Raw genomic sequence first — 16,463 nt, 5'->3', positions numbered from 1 at the left:
AAAAAGGCAGGAGTTGCATCTCCTGCACTTGCAAAGAAAGGTGCACATAGAAAGTGAGCGGATATTGGCGGTGGAGCAGCGGTCGCGGAGGGGATTGTCCCTTCAGTCTGGTGAATGGGGAGAGCAGGGGAGGGTGTTTTTGAAGATGTCATAAATGGTCCCTGGAATACGGAGACTGACGGGCTCCAAGGTGAGAACAAGCGGCACCAAATCAGTTCAGCTCGACTTACACAGGACACAACACTGTCAGTAACGGAAAGATCTTTTGGGATAAGAGCAAGAGTTTTGCAACATCGTTCACTTTTATTTCCATTTCCCACCTTAGCCGCTTTTCCTACAAATGTTGGCAGCGGTTGGATTTCCACCCGCATCCTCGAAGGGACTGAAACCTAAACCCATCTCCTCAGACCCCTCGGCCTCGCTATCCTAAAGGTTCATTGTTTCTGATACTGATGACTGGTGATTGGCATCTTGCTGTTTATCAGCTGAGTCCAGGATTTCACATTGAGAGAGAAGGAAATGATCCAATCACAGAGCTGGAACGCTGCTTCTAGTTTTCTCCCCACAGATGCTGTTTAATTCTGAGCATTTCCAGCATTTCCTGTGTTTATTATTTATGAAGATCAACATTTGAAGTAATTTGCTTTGTGATTAGTGAACTTTCTGAGCTGGGTTCAGGGGACTCGGTTTCCAAAATATTTAAAAAGTTATTTGACGGGACGTGGGTGTCGCTGAATCCGTCAACAATTATTGTCCAAAATTAATTTCACTTGAGAATTTGGCGGTGACGTGATTCTTGAACCGCTGCAGGTCCATGTGGTGTATGTACACATGGTGCTGTTAGGGAGGGAGTTCCGGGATTGTGAGCCAGCCACAGAAAGGGTGATATATTTCCCAGGATGGTGTGTGTCTCGGAGTGGAACTTGCAGGTGGTCGCCGTTTCTCTGTATCTGCTCCCCTTGTGTTTCCAGGTGAGAGATCCCGCGGGTTTGGATGGAACGTCGCGGAGGAAAAGTCAATGTCAGGAGTGGGATTCGAACCCACGCCTTCAGAAAAGTCTGCGACCTGAACACTCGGCCACACTGGGAAAAACATGGGTAACAGCAAATTCCTGCGGATGCTGGAATCTGAAACGAAAGAGAAAATTCTGGAAAATCTCAGCAAGTCGAGCAGCATCGGTAGGGAGAGAAAAGAGCTAACGTTTCGAGTCCAATGACTCGGCTTTGACAAAGGGTCATTAGACTCGAAACGTTAGGTCTTTCCTCTCCCTACAGATGCTGCCGGACCTACTGAGATTTTCCAGCATTTTCTCTTCCGGCCACGCTGACACACTGATGTGATCAACCGGTAAAGTGGGGATTGGGCCAAGGGTCGGAGCCGACTCGATGAGCCTCCTCTTGCACTGGAGGTGCTCTGTGATAACTTAAACATGGTGAAAGCGGCAGCATCCGGGCACAAGGACAAGGTAAGGTCTCAGGCCAGAGTAAGTGTCCTATGTGATGACACACAGAACATCAGAATTAAATTGGTGAAATACATTTATGGTGGACTGGTGCCATCTGGTGGCTGAACGGGAGCAGTGCGACACGCATACATTCATTCAGGAGCATTTTAAATTGGAGGGAAATAAGCTACGAAGAGCAGGATTTTTTCAAGGAACACTTCATAAACTAATGTGAAGTACTAACATGACTGAGATTTTGCCAGTGAGCGATGGTGGTATAGTGGTGAGCATAGCTGCCTTCCAAGCAATTGACCCGGGTTCGATTCCCGGCCATCGCAGTTGTAATTTGGAAGTGAACTTTTGCGCGACTTCGTGAGTTTCAAACCGAGAAAGAAAAACAGTTTCTAACTCAGAATTTACGCGCAATTAGGTAGGGGAGTGAAATAAGTAACTTTCTGATCATTTTTAATATGGTTTCAATATGGACAGTGTTCCACTATTCACCCACAAGCAGTCAAACAACAGCTAAAAGCCGCAGCTTTTTCACTTCATCCTCAAGTTTGTCAAATAGCAGGAGATTCAAAGTCGTCCTCTTAATGCAGAATGACAGTGAGTTCAGTAAGAAATGTTTACAAACAACAACAATTTCTTTCTGCTCAATGTACACAGTTATAGTGATCTGTATTAAACAGCAGGAGCGGGAACCGCAGTCCGCAGTCTTCACCTTCATGGTGAGTCTGAATTTCAGTTTGGGGGTTTCAGAGAGAGCGGATGTTATTGCGGAAACTGAAGTCACTTTTCCTGTGAATGGAGCCGGATGAAGAGCCCTGGCCAGCCTGAGAGTCCCCGCGCCTCCATGAATCTTCACAGCTCACAGAGTGAAGGTCTTTTCCACTTTGAAAATGACCATGTCCGGCAGCTGGAGCTTTCCCTTGTATTTTCTGGGATCTGGGAAACAGCGGATCACAAAAAACAGAAATGAAATACAAATAATCGCAGTATTTTTTCACGTGGGCTAAACATCAGCTCAAATGTTACAGCCGGTGGCCGCGTGGCCTAATGGATAAGGCGTCTAACTTCGGTAATTCAATTAATGATATCAGGCGATTGCAGGTTCGAGTCCTGCCGCGGCCTTTGTATACAGAAATCCGGTGGACCTTTTGCTGACAATGCAGTTTTCCCTCCTCTCTCTCATCTTAGTCTTTCGTTTACCCCCGAATGAATCCACAATATCTGATTGATTTGGATGAAGATTTGAATAAAATATTATGGATCAATCGGTTCAATACAATTCTGTGGAGGGAATTATAATGTCCTCAGGAAGATGGTTACAGTCATAGATGTTTCGGCCCTTCGGCCCAGCTTGACCATGCCGCCCAATTTGTATCACGAAGCTAGTCCCACTTGCCCGCATTTAGCCCACATCCATGTATATCCACCGGGGGGGGGGGGGGGGGGGGGGCTTGACAGGATAAATGCTGAGAAGCTGGTTCACCATGTGGGAGAGTCTAGGACCAGAAGGAATAATCTCAGAGGAAGTGGCCGCCCATTTCAACCAGAAATGATGAGTAGTTTCTTCTCTCGGAGTATAGAGCATCTGTAGCAATGTTTGTATGAACCGAATAGGGCTGCAGAGGGTGGGTCAGTTAATTTGTTGAAGGCTGCCACAGACAGATTTTTTTAAAATTTAGAGTACCCAAACATTGTTTCCAACTAAGGGGCAATTTTGCAACCAATCCACCGACTCTGCACATCTTTTGGTGTGGGAGCGCACCCAAACACAGGGAGAATGTGCAATCTCGACGCAGATAGTGACCCAGAGCCGGTATCGAACATGGGCCTTCGGTGCCGTGAGGCACCTGCATAACCTACTGAACCACCGTGCTGCCCTTGAGACAGATTTTTAATCAGTAAAGGAAAGCAAGGATTATGGGGATAAGGCGGGAAACTGGGTTTGTGGATTATATCAGAACAGACATAACCTCTTTGAATGGTGGAGCAGACACGATGGGCCGAATGGCCTACTTCTGCTCCTCCGTCTTACAGTGTAATGAGATCTTCTGATGGACTTGTTTTCACGGCTGGGCGGCCGGTTCTGGAAAGACAAAATCTGCCAGCAGTGCCCCAGATGAAGCTGGCGTCTGTTTTGGAGCTTCTGAAACCGCATGTTTTCAGGGTGCCAAACTCCTGCCCAAAACTGGTGTCGTGAATTAAATCGATTATCAGACAGAGGATTAGGAATATCGGTATAGAGAATGGTGCAAGAAGATTCAATCCTCAGTGCATTCCAGACCCGAAACACTCGTTGTGCAAAAGTGCTTCTTTTTCAAACATCACAGCTGCTTCCTTTGCAAATCAACGGAAATCTGTGCCCTCTCATTCTTGCTCTTTTTTCTCGGGGGAACAGTTTCTCTCTAGTTACTCCGCCTAGCCCCCTCATGATTTTGAACATCTCCATCATATCTCCTCTCAGCCTTATCCTCTCCAAGGAGAACGTTCCCAACATCTCCAATCTAGCCTCCTAAATGGAATCAATCCTGTAAACCTCTTCTGCACGCTGCCCAATACGTCCACAGCCTTCCAATATTGTGGCTCCCAGAGCTGTGCAAAATATTCCATCTGATGTCTAACTGGCGCCTTGTACAGATTCAGCATAACCTCCTTCCTCTTGTTCTCTTTTCCATTCGTAAATAAGCCCAGAATAAGATCTGCTTTATTACCTGCTCTCTCCACCTGTCCACCTTCAATGATCTATCCACATATACACCCAGCTCTATCTGCTCCTACATCCCATAAATAGTTGAGGGGCAGCACGGTAGCATAGTGGTTAGCACTATGGCTTCACAGCGCCGGGTCTCAGGTTCGATACCCGCTTCGGGTTCTCTGTCGGTTTCGGCCGGGTGCTCCGGTTTCCTCCCACGCTCCAAAGATGTGCAGGTTAGGTGGATTGGCCATGCTAAATTGCCCTTAGGTTAGATGGGGTAGCTGGGATGCGGGGATAGGGTGGAGGTGTTGGCTTCATGGGGGTTCTCTTTGAAGAGCCGGTGCAGATTCTATGGTCCGAATGGCCACCTTCTGCACTGTAAATTCTATGATTCTATACTTCCCTACCAAAATGCATCATCTCACACGTCTCCAGACTGAAAATCATCTTTCGTCGTTTGAAGTTCTCGACTGTCCACGTCTCAGTTTTCAAAATTTCCAAGTTTGTACCATCCCTAAACTTTGAAACTGTTCCCTGTACACCATGATCTAGCACATTGTTATACATCAGGGAAAGCAAATATTCCAGTAGGAACCCATGTGAAACACTCAAACCTTCTTCCAGTCCGAAAAGTCTCGATTGACCATTACATTCTGTTTCTGATTATTCAACCACATTTATATCCATATTGCTGCTGTCCCTTTTATTCCAGGAGCTACACATTTCGCTAATTCTGTGCAGTTTTGGTTTCCTTATTTAGGGAAAGATGTAAATACGTTGGAAACGGTTCAGAGAAGGTTTCCTCGATTGGTGCCAGGAATGAGCCTTTTGTCAGTTGTAGGGAAATTACTGGAGAGAATCCTTCGAGACAGAATCTACTCCCATTTGGAAGCAAATGGACGTATTAGTGAGAGGCAGCATGGTTTTGTGTCTCACTAACTTGATCGAGTTTTTCGAAGAGGTCACAAAGATGATTGATGCAGGTAGAGCAGTGGATGTTGTCTATATGGACTTCAGTAAGGCCTTGTCAAAGGTCCCTCATGGTAGGTTGGTACAAAAGGTGAAGTCACACGGGATCAGGGGTGAGCTGGCAAGATGGATACAGAACTGGCTAGGTCATAGAAGGCAGAGAGTAGCAATGGAAGGGTGCTTTTCTAATTGGAGAGCTGGGACTAGTGGCGTTCCGCAGTGATCAGTGCTGGCAGCTTTGCTGTTCGTAGTGTATACAAATGATTTGGAGGAAAATGTAACAGGTCTGATAAGTAAGATTGCAGATGACACAAAAGGTTCGTGGAATTGCGGATAGCGATGAGATCTGTCAGAGGATACAGCAGGATTTAGATCTTTTAGAGGCTTGGGCGGAGAGATGGCAAATGGAGTTTAATCTGGACAAATGCGAGGTAATGCATTTTGGGAGGTCTAATGCAGGTAGGGAATACACAGTGAATGGTAGAACCCTCAAGAGTATTGAAAGTCAGAGAGATCTATGTCTACAGATCCACAGGTCACTGAAAGGGGCAACATAGGTGGAGAAGGTAATCAAGACGGCATACGGCATGCTTGCCTTCATTGGCCGGGGCATTGAGGACAAGAATTGGCAAGTCATGTTGCAGCTGTATAGAACCTTAGTTGGGCCACACTTGGAGAATAGTGTTCAACTCTGGTCGCCACACTACCAGAAGGATGTGGAGGGTTTAGAGAGGGTGCAGAAGAGATTTTACCAGGGTGTTACCTGTTATGGAGGGCATTAGCTATGAGGAGCGGTTGAATAAACTCGGTTTGTTCTCACTGGAACGACGGAAGTCTTGGAATTCACTATCATTCATCATTAAGCGCAACACCTCCATACTCCCAGAACGCCTTGATCCACTGCAATTCGCATACCGCTGCAACCGGTCCACATCAGACGCCATTTCCTGGCCCGACACTCATCCCTATAGCATCTCGAAAACAAAGACCCCTAAATCAGACTCCTATTTATTGACTACAGCTCCGCCTTCAACACCATAGTCCCAGCCAAGCTCATATCAAAGCTCCAAAACCTAGGACTTGACTCCCCACTCTGCAACTAGATCCTCGATTTTCTGATCAACACAACACAATCAGTAAGAATGAACAACAACACCTCCTCCACAATAGTCCTCAACACCGCCGCCCCGCAAGGCTGCGTACTTAGCCCCCTACTCTACACCCTGTTCACACACGACTGCGTGGCAATACTTGGTTCCAACTCCATCTACAAGTTTGCTGATGATACGACCATAGTGGGCCGGATCTCGAATAACGCCGAGTCAGAATACAGGCGGGAGGCAGAGAACCTAGTGGAGTGGTGTAGCGACAACAATCTCTCCCTCAATGCCAGCAAAACTAAAGAGCTGGCCATTGACTTCAGGAAGCAAAGCACTGTACACACCCCTGTCAGCATCAACGGGGTCGAGGTGGAGATGGTTAGCAGTTTCAATTTCCAAGGGGTGCACATCTCCAAAAATCTGTCCTGGTGCAGCCACGTCGACGCTACCAGCAAGAAAGCACAACAGCGCCTATACTTCCTCAGGAAACTAAGGAAATTCGGCATGTCCACATTAACCTCACCAACTTTTACAGATGCACCTTAGAAAGCATGCTATCGGGCTGCATCACAGCCTGGTATGGCAACTGCTTGGCCCAGGACCGCAAGAAACTTCAGAGAGTCGTGAGCACTGCCCAGTCCATCACACGAACCTGCCTCCCATCCATTGACTGCATCTACACAACCCGCTGCCTGGGGAAAACGGGCAGCATAATCAAAGATCCCTCCCACCCAGCTTCTTCCATCGGGCAGCAGGTACAGAAGTCTGAGAACACGCACGAACAGACTCAAAAACAGCTTCTTCCCCACTGTCACTAGACTCCTAAATGACCCTCTTATGGACTGACCTCATTAACACTACACCCTGTATGCTTCATCCGATGCCAGTGCTTATGTAGTTACATTGTATATGTTGTGTTGCCCTATTATGTATTTTCTTTTCTTCCCTTTTCTTCCCATGTATTTAATGATATGTTGAGCTGCTCGCTGAAAAATACTTTTCACTGTACCTCGGTACACATGACAATAAACAAATCCAATCCAATCCAATCCAGTCAGTGGTGTTGTGTGGAAAGTAGGATTCAGTCTGTGGAGCTCCGTGTCCCATATTCTATATGTTCAGAGTGACCATTGCACAGTCCTTGTGGAGACAAGGCACCATCTTCACATTGAGGATTCGCTCCATCGGGTTCTTTGACACTACCACCCTGCTAAACGCGATCAATTTTGAAATATAATTCATGTATATTTCAGTCTCTGACACTGTATGACAGAGTCAGATTCATTCCATATTTGTAATATTTCGGTAATTCATCGGATTGTTGCATATCTTCTGTAACACTCTGTCTTTGGGATTCAGTTAAATCGCTTTGCGAGAGTCTCTGGGACTGTATGAGAGTCTGTCATTCATTCAGTATCCTTCATTCTCTGAAAATCTGTGTGAAAGTCGAAGGAAATCTGTAATGATCAATCTCTGATATTGTTATTGAGTGGATAAAATCATTATGTTGTTTGTCAGTTTCCGTTAACACGTCTGCATATCAGAATCATTACAAAACTTTCAGTGGCATTGCGCTTGCGTGTCCGTTGGGGGAGGGGCATATAGGCATTTGGGTGGTGAATGAATCTTTACCTCTCAGTCTCTGATGTGCACAGTACGAAGTCTGACAACACTAGGTTAAAGTCCAACAGGTGTGTTTCAAACACTAGCTTTCGGAGCACTGCTCCTTCCTCAGGTCCTGTTTTATTCTGTTCGCAGAGGAGGCCAACAAAACAAAAATACCCCAATTTACCCAATGATCCCAGTACGAAAAGCAAGGGACAAAAATTGTTTCCTTTCATTTTATTTGAACAACGAAACCAAATTGAACAGGAATAAAGAAGCGCACTGAGCTGATACAATAAGCTTCGGGAGGTAATGAGAAGCTGGTTTGAGTGAGTCCTGGCTGTCGTTTGGATCGTTGGTCGAGCGGTATTGATTCCCGCTGACAAAACATCCATTTGCGATGAAATGCGAGAACTCCCGCGTTCAAATCCCGGACGAGCCCTGTTTTGTTAATCAAGACGATGGATATGGTGTCATTGACTTCAATCGGGGGCAGGTTTGAGCTCCAGAGAATATATCAGTGCAGAACATGTGATGAAACGAACACGACATTTCAAGACCGTTTCACCATGGTGTAGGACTCTGAATTTTTCCTCATATATCAAGTAAAACTAACGACCGCTTGTGCATCCAGGTAGTTGGCTGAATGTAATGGTTGTATGTAACCCCGATAAACCTTTGATTTATTTGCTGAACAAGAATCTTTCAATCTCCGCCTTAAAAATAATCAATGTCCCGCTTCCGCCGCATTCAGAGGCAGAGTTCCAGAGTCGCACAACTCGCTGAGAGGGAGAAATTTCCCCATCTACGTCCGAAAAGGGCGACATCCTTGTTTTTAACTGCCCAGTAGTTCTGCTCTTACCCACAAGCAGAGACATCCTTTCCAAGTCCACCTTGTCAAGACCATTCAAAATCTGATGTTCTTCAATCAAAACAACTGTCACTCTTCACCTCTCCTTTCCTCAATAGAAAACCCGCTCATTCCTGGGACCAATCGAGGAAATCTCCAAATTCACTTTCGGCTAGGTTTATCACCAAACCTGCCTCCTGAAGTCGATCGAAGAACTCCATACGATGCTTTAAATTTTCTTTCCATGTCTGGAAGTTGGAAGTAAAAGCAGATTGTACCACTTTCTCAATGCAATCCCTCAATGGTGGGATAGGATAAGAGTCCATTCTTGTAACTGCATTCACCTTTCTGTAGACCACACGCAACCATTGGGTACCGTCTGGTTTAGGTACCATCACTATGGGTGAGCTCCATTGGCTGCAATCCACTTCAATTATGCCATTCTTCAGCATACCCTCAATCTCTCTGTTAACCTGTGCCAATTTTAAAGGATTAAGTCTATATGGATGTTGTTTGATAGGGACAGCATTTCCCACATCTACATCATGTATAGCCATTTTCGTACTTCCCAATTTATCCCTACAAACGTGCCCATGTGATATCAATAGCTCTTTCAGGTCAGTTCGTTTTTCCTCTGGCAGGTAACTTCACAATTCATCCCAATTTTTAAGAACATCCTCATTTTCCAATTTAATTTGAGGTATGTCAAATTCACAGTCATCTGAATTTGGTTCATCACTTTGAGTTAGAATCATTAAAATCTCCTTTGTCTCTCCTTCCCTTTCAAAGTACCTTTTAAGCATATTCACATGACACACTCGCTGAGTCTTCCTCCTATTTCGTGTTTTTACCACATAATTCACCTCACTTAATTTCCTTTCAATCTGATACGGTCCACAAAACCTAGCTTTTAAAGGCTCCCCTACCACTGGTAACAACACTAAAACTTTATCCCCACTGGCATAACTACGAACTTTGGTTTCTTGTCTACTACCCGTTTCATCGCATTTTGTGCAACTTTCAAATGTTGTCTAGCCAATTCACCTGCTCTATTTAATCGTTCCCTAAAATTTGACACGTAATCCAATAGTGTAATTTCCGATTTCTCACCCACCAATTTTTCGTTTTGCAATTTAAGTGGTCCTCTTACCTCATGACCAAAAATTAGTTCAAAAGGACTAAATTTGGTAGACTCATTAGGTGCATCCCTAATTGCAAATAATACGAGTGGGATTCAGGCACTAGCTCATATTCACTCAAGGTGGGTTTCTTCACCTCCTCATACGTTGCAGAAACCTCCTCCGGAAGTGATGCAAACACTTCACTAACTCTACCGACCAGCTTTGTTTGAATCAGTAACACGCACATGCCTGCGGCCATTTCATTTGTTTAATTACCTTCTCAAATGAAATGAAAAAGGCTTCCACTTCCTTCTCGTCAACCCTTGGCAATGCTTGGACATATTTAAATAGATTCCCACCAAGCCTTCGACTATGACGCTCTTTCTCACTATCCTCATCGCTATCACCCAACTGTACGTTTCCCTTTACATCTGCCAATTTTAATTGATTGTCATGTTTCAAGGCCATTTTCTGAAGTTCAAACTCCCTCTCTTCATCTTTTTCACTGATCTGCATCTCCCTTTCTTTTTCGTTTTATTCCGCTAGGGCTATTCTTGCTTTTCTCCTTTCTTCTCTCTCCTTTTCATTTTCCTCTCTCTCTCTTTCTCTTTCGACTCTCTCACTTTCGTATTCAAGCCGCTTTAATTCTTTCTCATGTTCCATTTGTTTAATTTGCAACTGAATTTTTGTCATTTGCAATGAGCCAAACTCTATCTCAGGCAACTTTTAATGCTTAACCACCGCCATAATTACCTCATCTTTTCGCATTTGTCAGGTAATGTTAACTGTAATGTTCTTGCAAAATCTAACAGTCTGCTTTTCGTTTCTGTCCGTAAAGTACTACGTGTGACATTCTCCACCCCCAAAAACTTCTGAGCCTCTGAAAGAGACATTGTTCGCAACACTCTCCCCACTTAAACTAAAATACCACACCGGAAAAGCAACAATCGTTCACTGTGTTTAAGTTCACAAAAGCCAATCCAATAGATAGACTATTATCGCGGACGGGCCCCCAATTGTTATGGGCGAGGCGTTTTCCGAACCCCAAAATGTATCATGGAGTTCAACCAATCTCTCCCTTTAATGGATTTGTTGCTTTTCCTAGCACATGGCTTTTTCCCTAGGTGTGGGATTACAATTATGGACACGTGGGTTTTTAAACACAAAACACCGTTTATTCCATGAACTCAACTTAACATCTTAAATAAACATTCGATCTCTTAACACCCCTTACTTAAAAGATAACTCAGAAAATATTGCAACAGTAACTAAATACTTAAAATGTTCCTTCAAACTTCCAAGCGACTTAATGCCTTTGAACAGAATCACATCAGGTTAACGGGTTTACAATTATGAATTTAAATCACCCAAATGATCCAGAGATGGTATTTTATGTCAGAGATCCAGTTCCCGTCAAACACAGACACTCCCAAGCTCTTTTCAAACTTGCAGCTCTCTGGAAACACACACACACAAGCTTGAATGCAATAACTTCCTGGAGTGATTCCAGGCTGGTTTTAGAATATATTCTATCGACCAAGTTACTAATGAATGACATAGTGAACACCGCTGCGATGGCCGAGTGCTTAAGGCGTTGGACTTGAAATCTAGTGGGGTTACCCCGCGCAGGTTCGAATCCTGCTCACAGCGATTGAGTTTCGAAACGTTTGTTCGACTCCCCGCACAAGCTGCTGAATCGGAATGTTTGTAAATGAACGGTTTGAACCTATATCGAGTTCAGTCAGATATTTAACATTTTTTGGGGGAAACTGAGCGAAATATAAAGAAACTCGCACTGAAATCAACAAAGGGGTGTTAAGGGGCAGGACGGTAGCCTTGTGGATAGCACAATTGTTTCACAGCTCCAGGGTCCCAGGTTCGATTCCAGCTTGGGTCACTGTTTGTGCGGAGTCTGCACATCCTCCCCGTGTGTGCGTGGGTTTCCTCCGGGTGCTCCGGTTTCCTCCCACAGTCCAAAGATGTGCAGGTTAGGTGGATTGGCCATGATAAATTGCCCTTAGTGTCCAAATTTGCCCTTAGTGTTGGGTGGGGTTACTGGGTTATGGGGATAGGGTGGCGGTGTTGACTTTGGGTAGGGTGCTCTTTCCAAGAGCCGGTGCAGACTCGATGGGCCGAATGGCCTCCTTCTGCACTGTAAATTCTATGAATCAATAAATAATAACGTTTCCTGCAACGTTTGGAAGGAGAAGCAGGAACGGCAGCGAATGGAAACGTGGTTTGCTTTCATTCAGGTGAACGGATTTCTGTGTAAAAAGACCGTGCCAGAAATGGAACATATTTGAAAAATATTTTCTTGTTCTCTTTCCTTTGTCTCTCTATCTGTTTCTTTGTTTCTTTTTCTCTCCTCACTCCTTTTTGTGTGCTTCTCCGGGGACTGATTGGATATACAGTGAAACTCAGCCCCATCTCACCCCAACTCTTTTGGACGAATACGTCCTGGTGATGGACGGTCCTGAATCATTGGAAGAATCGACAAACTATTCCATTCTTGTCCTTGTGAGAAGTTCCATTCCTGGTTGTGAGGTGGTTCTGAGATAAAGGCATCGAGAGAGAATGAGGTGACTGCAGTCTGACTCTTACTCTGAAAACCAGTTAGTGCGCCCTTGTAGAAAGTGGATGTGTCTGAGAACAGGAGGAAAGCAGATCATGGGCCTGTGATTGATTTTATTGAGCCGGTCCTTGAAAAGTGAAGCAAACTTCTAACCAGTCGGTGCCTGTGTGAGAACTGCTAAGGAATTACGGCTGATATTGAAACGGTTCATCTTTAATTAGTTTCAGCAAATCGATTCTTTCAGAGGTGTTGGTGTATTGTTTTCAGAGTCACTGCCATAGTTTCTTAAAATATGATTTGTGCTTGTTTTTGTTTTGTTCAGTAATTTAGGGAATCTATTTGGAGCGGGTGCAGTTGGTCAATATCTGTGCCCCTTGCTTGGCAGCTCCCCGCGAAGCAGCAGCTCCATTCCTATCGAGATCTGTGGGCACAAACAGGAGGCCCAAACTATGGAGCACTGCTGCCATCTCCTGGTTGAAAGCAAGTTGTGCAACAAGTTGACGATGTATTCGTGATACGTTTCAGTTGGAGCAAAATAACATTAACATGGTTAAATATTATCATTGTAGTAATCACATTTAAATCCCCAGATATCTGATTTCTGACTGAGCGGCCCAGCTCATCCCGATCTATCGGAAAATGAAAGATTCCCATTACAGCCATATTGGTTACAAGAATATCCAATCTCTGATGACACACGATCACTCGAACGATCACTCGTCTATCCAATCAGTGAGGTTGGCCTCACTGTGAGACAAGATTAGCAGAAGGAAAACTAAATTAATTAGATTCAGATCACACGGTTATACTAGACCTGAAACATGAAAACCCCGCCATCTTACAATTCCCGTTCCAGCCTCCCCGAACCGGGGCCGGAAGGTGGCGACTCGGGGCTTTTCACAGAACCTCGATTGAAGCCTACTTGTGACAATAAGAGATTATTAGTATTATTATTATTGCTCCTCGCCTGCGGTATGGTGATCCTCAGGTTAAATCACCACCAGTCAGATCTTACCCTCAAAGGGCCTATGGTCATCAGGGACTAGAGTGACTTAATTTACTTTAGAACTGGATCAATGTATGACATTTCCAGGATGTGACTTCACTCAAGACTGGCCAAATGACTGACAGCCGGGACATTAACGACCATTGAGGAGTTACCGCTACCTGAGGCTTGGTGGGATTGCTGGTTTTAAAGGTTCATCATGACATCTAGAGATAAAAAGCCGGGAAAGTGGACATGAGTATTATCATGAGATCATTAAAATGTAAAAGGAGGCCATTCTGCCAATGGACTCTGCAACGATATTCTGAAAGAGCCTCTGTGTCCCCACCACATCCCTGTAACACGACCCAACTTTCTGAACACTAAGGGTCAATTTAGCATGGATAGTCCACCTAACCCGCACACATTTGGACTGTGCGAGGAAATCGGAGCATCCGGAGGAAACCCACACAGACACGGAGAGAAAGTGCAAACTCCACACAGTCAGTGACCAAAGGCTGGAATTGAACCCGGATCGCTGGCTCTGTGAGGTAACCACTGTGATAACGTGCCACCGTATGAGGTCATAACACGTCATATATCAGATCAAGCATGATCTCATTGAAATGCGGAGCATATTCGATGGGCTGAATGGCCTGCTTCTGCTCCTACGTCTTATACCCTGATATTGTGTAAATATGTTCCTGTTCTTGGGTAAAACCCTTGTTAAACCAACACAGACACCGCATGTCGTCTGCATCTGATTATCTGGCGCAGAGAAGGTGATTGTGGAATACATGTCGTACCCATCAAACTCTGCTACTCACCTGACTGAGATTTGTTCTGTATCTGTAAATCACAGGTAGTGTTCGCGAGTGGAGGGAACACTCTGCACCTCAGTCTCTGGGACAGGTTGTGAGAGCAGAATTCCTTCATTATGAGTCAATGTCTGGGACTGTATGTGAGGGTGGGATTCAGTCTCTATTAGACATTGGTACTGAATATCAGTGTGGAAATCTGTCTGTATCTATCAATCACAATTACCGTTTGGGAAAAGTGAGATTTATACACAACAGCAGCACTGCTGTAACAGACAGAGAAAGTGACACAAAAAATCAGAAAGAGACTATCAGGACACACACAATGACACACAGAAAAGGTGCCGAGATGGGGAAACGGTTTTTTTCGGAAAATGTTGTTTTCTGCTGCACACAGAGAGGCCCTGTTTGTAAAATCATATCTTGCTGTGTAACTGAGCTCTCTGTAACCGTGACACTGCCGGTGACAGATCTTTACTGTGTTTGTGCCAAATCATTACTTGTTGTGTAATGTGGTCCCAGTTGTGGAAATAAGATCCATCGGAAGCAGAACCGTTACTGAGACGACATTTTAATTCCATATTCATTAAATTTTGTCACGAAATGTTCGTTTAGACCTCTGGATTCCCAGTCATAACCTTGCGTTCCTGTTACGAAGAAAGTTCATTCAGCATCAATATTTTCAGATAATAACACGGAAGCGCCCAACGTGGGGCTCGAACCCACGACCCTGGGATTAAGAGTCCCATGTTCTACCGACTGAGCTAGCCGGGCTGCTGGTGCACTATTTATTAAGCGTCTTCTTGAAGAGAGCTGATGCGGTTAAGTCCTTCTGCCATACTTCCCACTCCTGACACCATGGAGAAATGCTCGTCTCTCAATGACTGGCGACCAATGACATGTAATAAAAAATAACTGACTTAATAATTGAGCAGCTCCTCCTGGCTTGTGCTCTGACTGCGATCCGGGGAACTGCCGGAATCCCGACACGTGACCATTTTAGTTGCGTCATCAGGTCATCAGGCGACCGTTCGGCCTGCACAGGTCTCCCTCTGTGCTGTAATTTCTAGATTTCATCATTTAAATTTTCCTCCAGACTGTAAAGTGTGGTCCTGTCCCATTTGAATTTCTAATATATTTCCAATGTAACTGATGTTGTTCCACAATCTACTTAATCGGTGGAATTGTGCGTTTCGGGAGCTGAGGTTTTCGAGTCTCTCAAGGCCTCTCTCCAAATCCAATGGTCATTTTCCACGAAGATTCAACCCCTCCTCACATAAACACCGGGGCCCCGTTGATCGTTTGAATGCAATAACTTCCTGGAGTGATTCCAGGCGAGTTTTAGAATGTATTCTATCGAACAAATTACTAATGAATGACACCCTGGGCACAGCTGCGCTGGCCGAGTGGTAAAGGCGTCGGGCTTGAAATCCAATGGGGTTTCCCCGCGCAGGTTCTAGTCCTGCTCGCACCGACTGCGATTCGAAGTGTTTGCTGAACTCCCCGCGCAAGCCACTGACTCGGGAATGAATCGGAATGTTTGTAAATGAACCTATATCGAGCTCAGTCAGATATTTAATGTTTTTTGGGGAAACTGAACGAAATATAAAGAAGCTCGCACTCAAAACAACAATCAATAAATAATAACGTTTCCTGCAACGTTTGGAAGGAGAAGCAGCAACGGCAGCGAATGGAAACGTGGTTTGGTTTCATTCAGGTGAACGGATTTCTGGGTAAAAAGATCGTGGTAGAAATGGAACATATTTTATCTCTCTATCTGTTTCTTTGTTTCTTTCTCTCTCCCTCACTCACTGTTTTTGTGCTTCTCCGGGGACTGATTGGATACACAGTGAAACTCAGCCCTATTTCATCCCAACCCTTTTGGACGAATACGTCCTGGTGATGGACGGTCCTGAATCAGTGGAAGAATGGACAAACTATTCCATTCTTGGCTCTGTGAGAAGTTCCACCCCTGGTTGTGAGGTGGCTCTGGGATAAAGGGATCGAGAGAGAACGAGGTGACTGCAGTCTGGTTCTTACTCTGAAAACCAGCTTTGTACAGCGCCCTTGTAGAAAGTGGATGTGTCTGAGAACAGGAGGAAAGCAGATCATGGGCCTGTGATTGATTTTATTGAGCCGGACCTTGAAAAGTGAAGCAAACTTCTAACCAGTCGGTGCCTGTCTGAGAACTGGTCAGGAATTACGGCTGATATTGAAACGGTTTATCTTTAATTCGTTACAGCAAATCGATTCTTTCAGAGATGTTGGTGTGTTGTTTTCAGAGTCACTGTCATA

General features: G+C 44.8%; 5 non-coding genes across 5 annotated transcripts; 4 read left to right on the top strand and 1 right to left on the bottom strand.

Annotated features, from left to right (window-relative positions):
* Window positions 1–1,710: 1,710 nt before the first annotated feature.
* trnag-ucc (transfer RNA glycine (anticodon UCC)) lies at window positions 1,711–1,782 on the top strand. Its single transcript has one exon. It is a non-coding gene; the product is annotated as a tRNA-Gly (tRNA).
* Window positions 1,783–2,489: 707 nt separating this feature from the next.
* trnar-ucg (transfer RNA arginine (anticodon UCG)) lies at window positions 2,490–2,578 on the top strand. Its single transcript is given in 2 exon segments — window positions 2,490–2,526; window positions 2,543–2,578. It is a non-coding gene; the product is annotated as a tRNA-Arg (tRNA).
* An 8,783-nt stretch (window positions 2,579–11,361) lies between these two features.
* trnas-uga (transfer RNA serine (anticodon UGA)) lies at window positions 11,362–11,443 on the top strand. Its single transcript has one exon. It is a non-coding gene; the product is annotated as a tRNA-Ser (tRNA).
* Window positions 11,444–14,869: 3,426 nt separating this feature from the next.
* Window positions 14,870–14,942, bottom strand: trnak-cuu (transfer RNA lysine (anticodon CUU)). The gene has a single exon. It is a non-coding gene; the product is annotated as a tRNA-Lys (tRNA).
* A 618-nt stretch (window positions 14,943–15,560) lies between these two features.
* Window positions 15,561–15,642, top strand: trnas-uga (transfer RNA serine (anticodon UGA)). The gene has a single exon. It is a non-coding gene; the product is annotated as a tRNA-Ser (tRNA).
* Window positions 15,643–16,463: the final 821 nt, after the last annotated feature.

Source organism: Scyliorhinus torazame, chromosome 24 (genome assembly GCF_047496885.1).
Source record: "Scyliorhinus torazame isolate Kashiwa2021f chromosome 24, sScyTor2.1, whole genome shotgun sequence".
In the NCBI taxonomy this organism is placed as follows: domain Eukaryota; kingdom Metazoa; phylum Chordata; class Chondrichthyes; order Carcharhiniformes; family Scyliorhinidae; genus Scyliorhinus; species Scyliorhinus torazame.
This window is presented reverse-complemented; position numbering and strand designations above follow the sequence as displayed.